A 15,995-nucleotide genomic window follows, 5' to 3' on the forward strand; every position below is an offset into this window, starting at 1 on the left:
GGTTTTTTCCCACAGAGAAAAACGGAACCCAGAGCCAGCCTCTTTTTTAACTGTAATCTGTTTTGATAGAAATGGCCCAAATGAAGGAGTTTGTCCTGGCTTTTTGTATGTCCCACACCCTGCCTACCCTCTCCAAAGCAGAGTGCACGTACACCACATACTTACCATGGGCCTGGACATTGTTCTGCTCATTACCAAGTAGCACCCTCACTTTCCTCACCTGCACAGCGAGCGAGGACCAAAGTAGCAGAATCAACCTCAGCAAGTCCTCAGTGTACTTAATGTGATAATCATTGTGGAGAATTTTTAGCGCTATGCCTGGCATACAGGGGCATTCAGTTGATGTCAGCTGCCTTCAGATTTCCTTCCTCCCTTCCTCTCCTCCCTCTCTTTCTCTTTTTTTTCTACTGCTAAGGATCAAATCCAAGGTCTCATTTACGCCAGGCAATTCCCCAGTGAGCTCCCCCCAACCCCTTACTATATATTTCTTACTTAGGATTATTATTATTCTAATCCTTCTAAATTATTAGCACATAAACATAGATTGAATGCATGGCCTTAGTGTAGTAAACAAAACAGCAATTTCAGAGCAAAACAGCCAAGTACACCACGCTCACTGACATTTTAAGAGGTGCCTGAGGTGGTAAAAGAGCACCGGTGTTGGGCTCAGATCTGATTTTGCTTCCTTGGCAGCTCACACTAACTGCGCAGTCACTGTCCTCTTTGCTGCAGCATGGGGCCAGCACCTACCTCCTAAAGTCATGCCGAGGACTGGCTGAGTTTATGCCTGTGCAACTTTGCAAGTGTTCCCTACACACTTGCGGCTATAATTATCACAGCCCCCTCCCCCTGCCGAGCAATTGTGTGTACTCAGTAAGTATTTGCCAAAGTGAATTGAAACAAACGTTTCACCAAGAATGCACGAGGCCAGCGAATCTTAAAAGATCCACGGGAAAGCTCTCCATGGGTGAAAAAAAGCTAGGAAAAACACCAAACCACAGAGGATTAGAAAGCCACTTCTGCCAGCAGTGTGCTGTCTGGGCTCTTTTCTAGGCGGAAATATTCTGAAATTCTCAGAGTTGGTTCTAAGACCCTGGGGTAAGAGAGCTTTAATTTTTTGATACATGAGCAATGGGGGCAGAATTCGGAACCCGCGGCCAGCACCCAACACAGCCAGTGGTTTTCTGGCTGGGACAAGGCCGGACTCACTTCCCGGGGACCGGTTGGCCTCGCCAAGGCAGCCAGGATGCTGTGGTCTCCATGACAACAGACTGTACGAATGAGGAGATGCGGCAAAGAGGTGGTGTCATCCTGCGAAACCAACCCGCCCCCCTCCCCGGGCCCACGCACAGCGGGCCGGGCCGCAGGAAGTGGAATTCTTCTGGGAAAGCGGCTGACGTCGCCGGTGGCCAGGCCGCTGCCCCTGCCCAGGCAGCGCTGATGCAAGCGCCGCGCGCGCCAGGAGGCGGCTGTCCCCGGGGAGGGCGCAGCGCTCCGTCCCGCTCCCTTCCGGCCACCCCGCCCGATATTCCCTGTGAGGAGTCAACAGCTCCTGGGTGGTTCCCCACGGAAGGCTCAGTGTGTGCGCGCGCGTGCGCGTGTGTGTGAGCGTGGGGGCGTCCTTCGCCCAAACCAAATCCTCCGGTCTGTTCTTCCAGCCTGGCATTCGATCTGAGCCTCCCAACTTGGCCAGGTTTGGGCCGACGTGCAGGGCTGTCGCCGCTCCCTGCCGCTCCCTGGGGACGGCCCGGGTGGCCCGGATACCTAATGTCAGCCAGTGCCAAGGAAACCGCCCGGATCTCGAGGGAAACTTGGGTCTGCGTGGGGAGGCGGCGAACGGCCTCTGGGGTGGAAGTGGTCCGGCCTGGGCAGGTCTCTATTGCCATCTGCTGGGGAAATAAGAAAATTGCTTTAAATTCCGCTGGGCTCTCCCAGAGATTTGGGGAGGGGTGGGAATATTAGGGATCATTGTCCTCATAAGACAGATAGGGAAACTGAGGCTCAGAGAGGACAGGGAATTTGCCAATAGTGCCACAGCTACTCTAGGACCAGAATTTGCACTGAAGACCCTATCCGTGCAGCAGTTTTGGAAGTGAGTAGCCCAGTACTTGACTGCTCCCCTCTGAGGGGTCCCTTTGAACGCTGCCTGTCAGGCGTCTGTCACTGCATCCCATCGGCTATGCTAAAGCGTGATTTGGAACCTTGTTTGAATGGCCCTGCGAAGTCGAAACTATTTTCAAACAGTAGTAAGAGGCTATTTGCTTTTTCATTCTTTCTCTTCCAAGCACGTACATGGGAATTTTTAAAAGACCTCATGACACATGTTGCTGCAATCGGCCGAATACAGAGACAAGTATCAGAATCCAGCCCTCTTCTATTAAGAAAAGAGAAGATATTTACAATGTGAAATGATGTCATGCTTCTCATTCACGATTTTTGTTTTAGAAAATACAGCTATTTTCATAAAATATATGTTAGTATGTAATGAGTTTATTATTTTTGAACAAATTACATATATTTTAAAGTTAATAATTTAAAACAATTTTTGAGATAAGGTCTTGCTATGAAGATCAGGCTGGCCTTGAACTCACTGTGTAGGCCAGGCGGGCCTCATCCTGGTGGTGATCCTCCTGCCTCAGCCTCCCCAGTGCTATCATTACAGATACGCACCACCATGGCAGGTTAATTTTAATTTCTCACATGGTAAATACTGACGACCATAACCCACTTCCACAAAGCTCATTAGATCCACAATGTGCTTTAAAAGTGTTAAAGGATCCTGAGTAAAGAATTGCGGGGAGGTCCGGGAATTTAGCTCAGTGGTTCCAGTGCCTACCTTGCAAGGGCCCAAGTTCAATCCCCAGTACAAAAAAAAAAAGGAAAGAATTGGGGGGGAAAGTGTAAAATGAGACCTGAGACCAAAAGCCTTCAAAACAGTTGCTCTGCGTAAAGTAACCTCTCCCAGTCACTGTCATATCACCCTCTTCTACTTACTTCACACACTTTTAACTAAAGAAATTATTTTTATTTGCATGTGCTTATGAGTCAGTTGGGGATCTTGTTAAAATGCTGACTTGGATTTAGTAGGGCAGAAGTGAGGCCAAACTCTGCTTTTGGTGGGCAGTTCTAGGGATTGAACCCAGGGAGTCCCGGGCTATATCCTCAGTCCTATTAATTAATTTGTCTATTTTTAGTTTGAGACAGGGTCTTACGAAGTTTCTCGGGCTAGCCTAGAACGTGTAGATTTACCTCAGTGTTCTGAGCAGCTGTGATTAAAGATACACACCTTTACTTCCAGCCAAGGCTGCATTTCTAACAAGCTACTGAGTGATGCTGATGCTGACATTTCTGGTCTGGAATCCACATTTTGGGAATCACAGGTATAGGCTATGAACTGACCTACAGGTGGACTTGCTTGGGACCTTTCAGGTGAAGTTATATCAGGTGGCTGTCCAGTGTCAGCCATTAGAGACCGTGTACACAAGTAGGACACACCTAGGACCAGCTTCTCTCTGCTTGGGGCTGACTGCAGGAAAAAACTGAGGGTCAGTCAATTTGCACACTGGGAGACGTAAGAAAATGACAGGGGGGCTCAAGAGGAACTTGGAGCTACACTGCTGAAAGCTATTCGGAAGATACATGTCAAGTTTATTCAGTTACAATTCTAGAATCAACTGGAGTCATTCTCAAATATCAAAGCACAGAGTAGATAGTTATATGATGGGAATTTCAGTTGTGATGAAACAGGGGGTGGGGTAGGGGATTTCTAAACATGCCAAGTAACATTTTTGCTGTGAGGTGGAAAATGTATTTAAAACCAAACTATTTGTAACTGCTTCTGCTATCTAAATTGGGGTGCTAGTATAATTTACATCAGTGGAAAAATGAATCTCTACACTGGGTCTTTCCACTTACAGAAGGGAAGAAATAAGATTGACATTGTGAAACCTCTGCCAGTTGAGTTTTACTGCCAGAGGAGGGATTACAAACTCCTGTCCAGAAGTCGGACAGGACACACAAACCAGAGAGCCTGGTGAATTCTGGTGAAGAGACACCCTCCTGCTTGAGCCTGCAGTCCTCCTGCCTCAGCCTCCTGAGTTGATGGGATTACAGGCACACGCCCCTGTGCCCAGCTAAGTGTCATGTTACTTTGGTGATATTCTTAACCTTATGCTGGCCAATATATTAGAGACTGTTAATCATGTGTGCTCTTTTTAAAATGATGATATGTTAATGTATAGCAGTCGTGCTCATTCAGTAGGATTTTTAAAATATCATTTTAGTAGATCAATTAACAAATGTGTGATGAATACTTACTGTGTACCAGCTTCCATGCTACATAGTAGGAAAAAGCCTATGAACGAAAGACACAGGATCTTTTGTCCTCACAATTGCAAGGTGACCACAGGGAAACACCATTAAACAACTGCAGCTGCAGGTGCCAAAGGGGGAATGCTTTGCATGGCATCTGAGCTGAGGCCTAAAGGGTTAGGCAGAGGAGGTGGAGGGCGGGAGAGTGGTCCAGAGAGGGTGAAAGAGCCTGTACGCCCGCCCGGGACAGCAGGAGGTGATGGGGGAAATGAAAGTAACACCTCGTGGTCCCAGATGGGGCGGGGGGCGTGGTGAGAAATGACACTGAGGGTTCAGGGACAGATCACACAAGGCCTGTGTGCTGTGTTAAGACATGTGAACACGAAGAATAAAGTATTCATGGTTCACGTTAAATCAAAGTATGCTGCTACAATATTGATCTTAATATTCACTGTATATTTGAATGCGTATATTAAATGATGTCTAAACACATATGTATGTATATATGTGTACATATATATAATAATTTTTTCTTGTAATCCAAGCGTGACATACTTCTGTATCATAGCACTCTTAGAGGCTGAGGTAGGAGAATCCAAGGTTCAAACTCAACCTGGACACCTAAGTGACTTAGCAAGACCCAGTTTCAAAATTTAACAAAATAAATAAAATAAAAAGAGCCGTTGCTATAGCTGTAGCTCAGTGTGAAAGCCTTGGGTTCAATCACTAGTATCACAAAACTAAATAAGAATCATGCATAGTGCTGTTTTTTAAACTTTGTTGGCATATAAGTGACACACAACAAATAACTAGCCCTTAAAATATACAATTTGATGAGTTTTGACAGTCGTCTACATGTGGGAAACTGTCACCACATTCAAGGCAAACCCCCCCCCACAAACCCCAAAACAGGAAAACCTATCACCTTCCAAGCATAAGTGTTATGTCTCCTTCCCTTTGTATGCCTCTTCATTCCCTGATCTGTTTTCTGTTGCCTCTTCCAGAATTTGTTAAATCGCAGGTGTCGTGTAAAGGAAGCCTACTGTCTGTACTCATTTATCTGGCTTCTTTTCTTTCAGCAGCATATGAAGGCAGCAGTACATGAGAACAGCTGGGCTCTAGGTCAGGCTGCCAGAGTTCAGACGTCAGCCACACTATTTACACAAGGATGACTTCCAGCAGGAAACTTCAATACGTCTGTTATACAGTTGCCCCAGGCCTCAGCGACCATGTCTTTCAACCCGGAATCTCAGTAAGTCCCTGCTTGGTAGGTAGGTTGTAGGAGTTGGGTGAAATGATGTGTGTGGCTGGGTATAGCAGCTGCTCAATAAAACTTTCCAAGACCATTATTGCTGGGGCTGTGGCTCAGTGTTACAGTGTGTGCCTTGTGTACACAAGAGCCTGGGTTCAATCCCCAGCACAGAGAAAAGAGTGTCATTGCTGTCAGTACTATAACCTGAAACATTTTCAGCAAACCCTAGACGGCTATGGAACTTGAATGGGCCCCCAGGACCAAGAAGCAGAAACCAGAGGCTAAGTTCTCTTTTGGTGACATCTCAGGCTCCAAGGTGGCCATTGCTAGTTCTTTCACCTCTTTGCTCCCCAGATTCAGGCACAGTGGCACCCAGAAAGTGGAGTTTGGGTTGACAAAGAGCTAAAACTCTACAGGCAAGAGAAAAGGGAAGCAAGAAAACCACAGTCAATTTGATCACGCAGTCGTACCAGATCTTTCCAACCCCAGGGACCCACATCTCCCTTGCTTGTGCATTCGAATAACAGATTTGATTGTCTCTATCATGCAGCAACTGTGTTAGGTTTTAAAAGAAACTTTTAGATGAAAGGAGGAAGATCACCAGTTCAATACTATCCGGGGCTACACAGTGAGACCTCGTCTCAAGAGAATCAAAATACTCAGCACTCTGAGGGCTGAGGCAGGAGGATCACTGTGAGTTTGAAGCCAGCCTGGGCTACATAGAAAAAAAAAAAAAAGAACCAAAATAATAACAAGATAAACAAATAAGAAGGAGCTTCTCTGAAGCTTCAATACAAAGGAGACAGGTCCTTTGTGTCGTGGCCCCAGTGATAAAAAGTCTTCGAGAATTCTCTTCACTGATGCCGTCTTTCCTGGCTCCATTTGATTATTTTCCAGGGCTCATTAGTCCATAGCAAAGAGAGCTGTGTCTGCTCTCAGAGGCACACTGACATGCCCCAGCTTTAGAGTCAGGTGAGACCTGGGTGCAAATCCTAGCCCTGCTGCAGACACTCTTATCATTGAGCCAGCTGCCCAAACTTCTGGGTTTCATCTTTTGAAAACATTTTTAGCCTCCCCCGACTCTGGGTGGCTGAGACAGAGGATTGGGCAGCTTAGTGACTTTGCAAGACCCTACCCTAAAATAAATATTAAAAAGTGCTGGAGATATACGGTATCTCAGTGTGAAGGCCCGAGGTTCAATCCCCAGTACGACAAAAAAAGAAAAGAAAATATTGATATATATTTTTAAAAGATGGAAACGAAGACTTTATTCAAGGGGGGGCCATGGTGATAGACTTAGGGACCCCTGCAACCAGGTCTTGTGAGAAGAAATCAGTGTGAACAGCGCCTGGACAGGGACTTGCCACGCATGGGAAGCAGTGGGTGGGGTTGCTATAAATTTCATGTGTGTTTTTATAAATACTTTCTCTACTTCTTAGCCTGTGGACTCTATGCTTCTCCTTAAATTGCACCTTGAGCAGGAGGCTGCTTATTTTTAGGCATCGCACCAGCTGGACATGAGGCCCCCTGAGGAACCATCAGAAAGAACTGAGGATGCGAAAGCCGGTCACTAAGCAGGACGTGAAAACTGTTTGCAGCAACGGCTGCAGTAGCAAAGGTGTATTTAATTAGCTCTGTTTACCGCCAGAGGACTGGGACTCATGGGCGAGTGTTACCAGACTACAAAGGAAGGACTATCCCGCTCTCAGAGAAGTCTCAACGGAAGTGCACTGCTCAAGGCTTACTCAGCTGCTCACGGGTGGACGTGCACAAGCTGAGGCTAGGTGACCAGGTGTCAAAAATGTGGTCAAGGTGATTCCTGATGTAGGAAGTCAGACTTGACTGTTAGCTTTCAGGGGATGCTGGGGAGGGCGCTGCCAGGGTTCAGGGTCTCCCTGCCCTTACAGCTGCAACCGCGCCTCCTCTTTTTTCTGTTTTATCTATTTGAGTTCCTGAAAAAATTGAAAAGAAGATTCTGCCCTTTTAAAAAGTATTTCGGTTTGTATTTTAAAAGGTATTTTGGGGATTTGAACGTAGGGCCTCTGCGCTGAGCTACATCCTGAGCCCCTTTTTAATTTTTACTTTGACACAAGGTTAAAGTCACTAAGTTTTCCAGGCTGGGCTTGAACTTGACATCCTTTTTGCCTCAGTCTCCCAAAGTGCTGGGACGACAGGCATGTGCCACCATGCTTGGCTGTTTCCTTTATTGTTTATATATATATATATATATGAAGGCTTTCATATCTCCTTCAAAGAAAAGGTGTATTTCCAAAGCTACTGGTGGTAACCTTTTGAGACCTTTTGGAAATTTGTGGCTGTAAGAAGCAGGTGATTCAGAATCGCCTGTGACCTTGAATGTTTGTCAGAACTCTTTTTGGCTACAAATGTCAAAACACCTCTTAAGTTTTCTAAGAAAAAAGGGGGATTTGTCACTCTAAGGAACTTGCAGTGCTGGTGAGCTGGTTCACAGAATGGCAAGAAGAACTTGGACAAGCACGGCCTTGGGCTTTAGACCCTGCACCTGTATGCTGCTGAACTCTGTTCATCTGACTCTCAGCTCTGATTTTTTTCCAGTCCCTCTGCTTATTTCCCTGTGGTGCACATGGCAGCTATTAACCCCATCTAGTGGAAAGTCAGACTTCTGGCTCTCAGCAGCAGCAGCTCCCAGTACACATCAACCCCAGCGCAAGGGCCACAACTGGCCCATCCCTGTATAGGAGATGTGGAGTAATATGAGTGATTAGGCCTGGCTTAGACCCTCCTCCTCATAGTGAGTTTACTAAAGAGGATAAAAAGGGCTCTTTGGGTAAACAAAATGCAGCAGGAACTTCCAACAAAATGGACACGGGAACAGTTCAATAAAAATCTCTGACTCTGTCCCAGAGAAGGGAGTCACGATGAAATGAGTTCCTATTTATTGAGCACTGGTCTTAGGTCAAATACACTACATGCATTACTTTTGTAAATTGTGCTAACAGTGATCTGAGGTGTTTTTTAAAAAATCACTTTACAAATAAGAAATGGAAGCCGGGCATGGTGGTGCATGCCTGTAATCCCAGCACTACAGGAGGCTGAAGCAGGAGGATCTCTGTGAGTTTGAGACCAGCCTGGGCTACATAGTGAGTTCCAGGTCAGTCTCATCTACATAGTGAGACCCTGCCTCAAAAAAAAAGGAGGCCCAGAGATGTCGGTTATCTCTCCCAAGACCACCCAGCTAGACATAGAGAACAGAGATTTTTTTCAGGGAATCTGTCTGGGCTTGCATTTTAAGCTCTTCTTCCTTCTTTCTGAAAAAGTAGAAGGTAAGGAAGGGGATGAAGGGATTTAGACACAGAATGGAACAACTTTCCTCAAACAGCAGGACACCAGTTCTGGGGCTGTCAATACACACTGTCCAGGGAGACACTCTTCTCTAAAGCTGAGGCCTAGCTCTGTCTCTGCTACTGATCTGCCATAAGCCAAAAGAATGTTTGAAAAATGTACAGCTCCAATGGCGTTGCTCCTCTGCCGGCAGCATTTCAGGGTCCTCAGCACAAGGTCCACACCCCTCACCCAGGCAACAGGCTCCTAAGCCTCCGCCCCGCTCTGCACCTACTCTTTGCTGTTCTGTTCTTGTGTTTCTTACGGGCTTCTGGCTGCTTGTCTGTTTGAAATGTCTGTTCTCTTCCCCGTTTCATTCAAGCACTTACTCTTACCCGCCACTTGTGGCTCCACCATCTTTTCAAAGCCTTCGTCTTCTGCCAGTACTTGAGACCCCGAGGCAAACTCCCGCAAGTCCCCCGAGCTATTCTCTAAAGTACTTATCCTGGGGAAAATGAATGATGGTTTTTTTTGGCTCCTTGGGGGCGGTTTCTGCCTCATTCATCTGTATGCACAAACCCAGCAGAATGCTTGGTACAAAGTGAAAGCACAATCGGTATTTTCTGAAAGCCTCAATGGAGATCTGAGCACCCACCCTCGCCGTCATCAATGCCATCCTGCGTGGGTGCCAGCTTCTGTGATTCTAAGAGCCTTCAACGCAAAGCACCTGAGTACAGAGGGCGCTAGAGTCAGTGGGTGGAATTCGGTCAAGTCACAGAGGCTGCTGCATTTTATTTGAAGCCCGTGGAAGAAAAGGCTAGCTGGGTCCATCTGGTCTGCTAACAGGTGGACTCAAAAATGAAGAGGAGAAGTTCATTTAAAATCAGCCCTGCCTGCAAAAAAATCTCACACTCTTTCCCTGAAGAAGGCTGTCACTTGGTTCCTTTCTCTGGCTCTGACATATGCTTCAATTCCTCGCTCCCAAATGCAGTTGGTATTCAGTTTTCTGCCATGTGAGGAGAGCTGCTGGGAGCCTGAAAACAGCTTCTCTGACAGAGAACAGAAGAAAGAAGAACTTGCTGTTGCCTCAGGAGACTCTGCACCCTGTGCCCCTGCCTTAAATCTGGACAACAGAGACTCAAAGCAGAACAGTGGCTCTGACTGTTTTGCAGTGGGAACAGATTTGAATGAAGCTTTGGCTGGAATAAAGAGTTTACTAGATCTGCTATGTGTAGGTGTCTGTCTTGGCTTGACTGCCCAATAACTCTGAGGCTGAACTGAGTTCAAATCCTGCCTCTGCCCCCTTACTGGCTATGCAATCTTTTTTTTTTTTTCCCCCAGTACCAGGGATCGAACTCAGGACCTTGGGCTTGCCAGGCACATTTGGTGCCAGCTATAAAGTCTTCTGCAAATCACCGAACTTCTTTGGGCCTTAGTTTCTTCCTATGTAAAATGGGGATAATAAGAGTACCTACTTTTTAGTATAATAGGGAGAATTAAATGAGTTAGTTTGTGTAAAGTTCTAAAAATTGTTTCTGGCCCCATAGTAAGGATGCTACTATTGTTTTTAATGTTATGTTATAAAAATCTCCATGCCTCATCTGGTATTCAGCAGTTGGACTAGTTTTCCTTAGACTTGTTTGCAGATTACCTGCATCAGAATAGCTTGGACCAGGGCTGGGGATTTACCTCAGTGGTGCCGCTGCCTGCCTTGCAAGTGCAAGGTGCTGAGTTTGATGGCCAGTACCCCTCCCCACCAAAAAAGAATAGCTTGGACCAGAGGTGATGTTCAAATACTTAAGAGGCAGGAACATCCATTAATCAGAACTGACAGTGGGTGTAGTCTGGGGCAGAGTAGGAGACATCCTATGCCAGATAGTAGCCCTGTGGTTTTTGAACCATGGTAGATCTGGACAAGATCAGCATAGCTGGGGTCATCATCAGGTGTAGTGACCAACCATTGTGCTTTACCCAGGATATAGGACCTGGATTGTGGAAACCTGGACATTCTAGGAAAATCTGGAACAGTTGTTCACCTATACTTGGGCCCTCAGGGCCATGTCTCTTTTCTAACTGTTTTAGAGGTCTGTGGATATTTTAACAACCAGTAGAGTCCCCAGTACCTACTGGTTAAATGTCAGCTCTGCCTAGAACCTTCTGAGAAAACAGACGCCTGAGCCTACCCAAAATAATTTAAATCAAAATGTCCAGAGGTAAGCAATTTGCATGCACCCGCATGCACATCAGGTGATCCTGAAGACGTCAAATTTGAGCTCCTCTTATTAGTTTACCTCTTCAAGAAGGCAGGGACTGTGTGTATACCTTCCTCGTGCCTCTGTCCAGGACCAGCACCCAATAGGTACCCAGGAAATGCTTGAAGAGTGGATGTATGCCATTACATTGTGGGAGCCCACAAGTGTGGCAAACAAGAACATGGCAGTTTCCAGGCACAGTGGTATACATACCTGTAATGTCAGCTACCCAGAAGGCTGAGCCAGGAGGATGAAAAGTTCAAGCCCAGCTTGGGCAACTATCTCAAAATAAAAGAAAAATTTTAAGCGCTCAGTGGTACAATGAATACCCTTGGGTTTGATTCTCATTACCAAAACAAACAGACAAATGGCACAGAAATTAGACTGAATTCCAAATATTTTTCTTTATTTGGTGAGTGAATTCACCTCTCAGAGACTCAGCTTCCTTATTCAGAAAAGGAGACAATAATAGAATCGTCTAAAATACATATGAGGCAATTAACCACAGTGTCTGAAAACATTTTCAATAAGAAGTAGCTCTCACCATTGCTGTTTTTGTTTTTATTATTTTTAATTATATAGTTTCCTTTGATTCATCAAATAATTACTGAGCTTTATACTGGGCAGTCTTAGACATTGGGGTTTCCAAGAAGAGTGAGAATTGCTTTGCATTTCAGAAGGCAATTGATGTTAATAAATGATGAGAGCAAAATGTGCTGGGGGAGTAGTGGTGTGGCCTCTCTGTACTGCTGCTGCCCAGGGGATTAGCCCAGGTACTGAAGCACCTAGTCAGGGGTTAGGAAATAGGACAGGTGACAATGGAGGATTGGGAGTCTGTGAAAGAAGATTGGAAGCACTTTGAGAGGAGATGCAGCCATGCAAAAAGATGTGTCTTATGGGGAAAGGCCAGAGTTCAAGGTAGATAGAAGGTAGAATTCATACATGGGGCAGATAAGTGGCAGATTATGAAGGATTGTATATTTCTCTTTGATAAATGATGCTTATGAAAAGCCACAGGCCTATCTTGGACTGCAGTTTCTACATTTGTGAGGAAGCTAAAAACAACATGAGTGTCCAATGTGAACATCTGGTAGAAATTTGATGTTGATTTTCATCAGGGAATAAAATGCATGATTTAAAAATAAAGCTATAGAGGGGCCGGGGATTTAGCTTAGCGGCTCGGTGGCCTGCCTCGCAAGCGCAAGGACCCGAGTTCGATCCCCGGTACCAAAAAACAAAACAAAACAAAACAAAATAAAGCTATAGAGCTAAGTGTGGTGGCGCTCACCTGTAATCCTAGCACTCTCAGAACTGAGACAGGAGGATTGCAAGTTTGAGTCCAGAGAAGGCAACTTACCAAGATCTTGTCTCAAAATAAAACTATATTACAAAAAGGACTGGAGATGTAGCTCAGTATAAAGTACCTCGATGCAATCCCAAATCGAAAAAAAAACAACAAAAAACAAAAACCCAAGATATATGCCCAAGAAGATGATGCCCAGGACATACAATTTAAGAGGTTTATTCACATCAAATACAGTGTGTGTGAGTGTGTGTGTGTGTGTGGGGGTATGGGTGTGTGTGGGTGGGTGTGTGTGTGTGGTGGTAAGGATCCAACCTAGAGCCTCATTATACCACTGAGCTACATCTCCAGCCCCTTTGAGATTTTTTTTCAGTATTGGGGATTGAACTCAGGACCTCACACAAGTTAGGCAAATGCTCTATCGCTGAGATATATCCATTCTTTTTTATTTTATTTTGAGCCAGGGACTCACTAAGTTGCCTAGGCAGGCTCAAACTTGTGATCCTCTTGCCTCGACCACCCAAGTAGCCAGGGTTATGGTTACGGGTGTGCACCACCACACCTGGCACCTGAGATCTCTGAACAAAGGGCAAAAGGTACAGAAATGGGGGGGGGTTTAAAGTATATTGTGGGTTTGTGCAAATCTTCTAAAATTAAACCAATAAATATGTATAGCCAATAGGAACTAGTAAAAAAAGTTGGAAATAAAGGTACAAAATAATATGATCCTATTTTTAATATGGCAATACCAAAAAACTGCCTTTATTTAATCCCAGCACCACCATGTACTAGCCATGTGATTTGGTACAAGTTCCCTATTTTTGCTGTTTCAGTTTTCTAAATTAATTAGCATAATAAAAGTCACTTCTTCACTGAATTATTGAAAAGACAAAGCAAATAATCCACATAAACATTGAGCCTAATGCTTGACATGGGTAAAACACTCAAGAAATTATGCCTTTTATTATATGTGCACAGAAAGAAGTCTGGGCCAGTGTACATTGGAATAGTCATAACAGTTCTTGCTGAGTTGTCTTAGTTACTTTTCTCATTGCTGAGATAAAATACCCAACACCCAAAGTGAAAGGAGGAACTCAGAGTTTACAGAGGTTTCAGTCCTTAATTGGCTGGCTCCAAAGCAGTATGGCATGGCAGAGGGACATGGTAGAGGAGAAACAGTTTATGGCAGGCAGAAAGAGCACAAGCAGCAACAGGCAAGCAATGAAGTGGCAAAGCAACAAGAGATAATAGCAGTCCTCTTTCTGTCCCTTATAGTCTACCCAGTCTATATATGATTAGAGTGGGTTGAACTCACAACCAAGGTGGGTCTTCCTATTATCCAAACCCAGAACTATGCCAAACCAATCAGTGGACTGATTTAGTAATCACACACTTAATCCAGAATTATACACTCTTGATCCAGTCACCTCTGAAAAGCTCCACCTAATACTGCATGAGAATTTGGGGGGACATCTAGGCACAAGCCTAGGTGATTTTACTAGAAATGATTAGAATAATTCAGTTTCTGCATGCCTATATTTTCTGAATTGTCACAGCAAACATAAATTATGTGTAGATAAAGAAGAGGAAAAAAAATGAGCCTTGATTGCTGCCCAACTCCTAGCAGAGCCTGGCATATGGCACATGCCTGGGGAATATTTCTAGAATAACTGGATAAGCGTTTGTATGCCCAGGACATACAATTTAAGAGGCTTATTCACATCAAAATACAGCTGTTTAATTTACCAAGGATTACCACACTCTAGGTTTTAAAGATAGATGGTTCTCTAAATTCTTTCAGTATTGTTTCACGAATTATTCACTGAGAACTGGTACCTTCAATTTACAAGCTATTTTTTATTCGATTAAATTTTTGAAATACGTCTTTACATTGATATCAGTTTCAATACTTTTGGATAGAAATGGCAGGTATTCAAATGAGACTGCTTCAAACAAACCTTTTGGGGGTCACTTCTAAGGGTGACTTGTTTTGCCTTTTGAGGGACCTAGATGATTCCATCATGTTTCTCTCTTTCTGTACAGCAAATGATGCCTACCATCATCTTCAAGCTTGCAGTCTGAAAGAGATATTCCCCAATGGCTCCGGCAAAAATCCAAGGGAAGCCTCTGATTTGGTTAAACATGGTTCATGGCAGAGGTCAAAGACAGTGGATTGAGTATGTTAGTAAGGAATGGGGTAAAGAATGGGGCCCAAAGAAAACATCGCTGGTCAGGCCAGAAAAACAAATGGTCACTCTGCATAAACAACCAGGTCCCTTGTGCCCAAGGAAGATTCTTTTGTAAGGTTCTTTGAGTTTACTGGGGAATGATGCAGTAGAAAATACAAGAAATTATGATTTTTTTTCTGACAGACCAATACTGTTTAATCAGATTCCAATCTTTCTGGGTTATGAGATGGAAAATAAGTATTGAAATAATGCCTCATTATTAGACATTAAGCTGTTGTATCATTCACACAGTGAAGTTTTCAGTTCTCTTCTGCCACTTACAGATGTCTTTAGTCCTCTGCTTACTCTTTGGTAAAATTAAAGAGTTGACTTTGAAGATTTGTGGTACCTCTTTTTGCTGTGACTCAGGACATGGCTACATAAAAGCCCTTATGTCTGAATTCCAAAGCAACTTTCATTTCATTTCCACAGGCCTATCATTCCCTGAATGAAACTGACCTTCAAGGAGTAATTTCACAGAATGAATTATTAGGATGCAAAGAACATTATTTAGCTCTTTAGAAGTAGCTATGCGTTATTTGTTTCATTTGGCCTTTACAACAATTTTTTTTCAGTCCTGGGGCTTGAACTCAGGGTTTCACACACACTAGACAAGCACTCAACCACTGTACTGTATCCCCAGCCCCTTTAAAAATTTTTTATTTTGAGAAAGTTCTTGCTAAGTTAACCAGGAGAGCCTGGAATTTGCTACCCTCTTGCCTCAGCCTCCCAGAAAGCTGAGACGATGGGCATGCCATGCCATCCTTGGTGAATTCTCCCTAGAGCTTCCAGAAGCTCTAGGATGCCATCTGTCAACCATGTGGAAACTGATTTTTATCCTAATGAGATCAATTTGGACTTTGGACTTAAAATCTGTAAGGTAATAAATTGATGTTTTAAGCCACCAAATTCATGGTCGTTTGTTGCAGCAGCAATGGAAAACTATATAGGAAAATACTGTAAACCTAAATTACTGACAGGGCACTGTTATAGAAAATATATATAACTTGCCCAAGCTGAGATGGCTACTAAATAGCAAAGCTGAAATGTGAGTTTGAGCATATTTGGCTTTATGGCCCGTCCTTTTAACTATCACACTGTATATGCTGAGTGTCATGTATGGTGCAGTGCTGGGACTGTTCAGGATACAAGGAAGTATAAGAACCTGGTTCTTAAACTGGGTGGTACATACCTGTAATCCCAGTGCTCCAGGAGACTGAGGTAGAAGGATCACAAGTTCATGCCAAGCATGGGCAGATTAATGACTTAGCAAAACCCTATCATAAAACAAGAACAACAGCAACAACAACAACAAAACTGGGATCAAAAAAAAAAAAAAAAAAAAAAAA

The 15,995-nt window shown here is 44.3% G+C and overlaps 1 pseudogene; it reads right to left on the bottom strand.

The window, feature by feature from the left end:
* Positions 1-1,470: 1,470 nt before the first annotated feature.
* The window catches only part of LOC104863657, a 58,470-nt pseudogene continuing 43,945 nt past the window's right edge, over positions 1,471-15,995 (bottom strand).

Source organism: Fukomys damarensis, unplaced genomic scaffold, assembly GCF_012274545.1.
Source record: "Fukomys damarensis isolate Sample0158 unplaced genomic scaffold, DMR_v1.0_HiC HiC_scaffold_28, whole genome shotgun sequence".
NCBI lineage: Eukaryota > Metazoa > Chordata > Mammalia > Rodentia > Bathyergidae > Fukomys > Fukomys damarensis.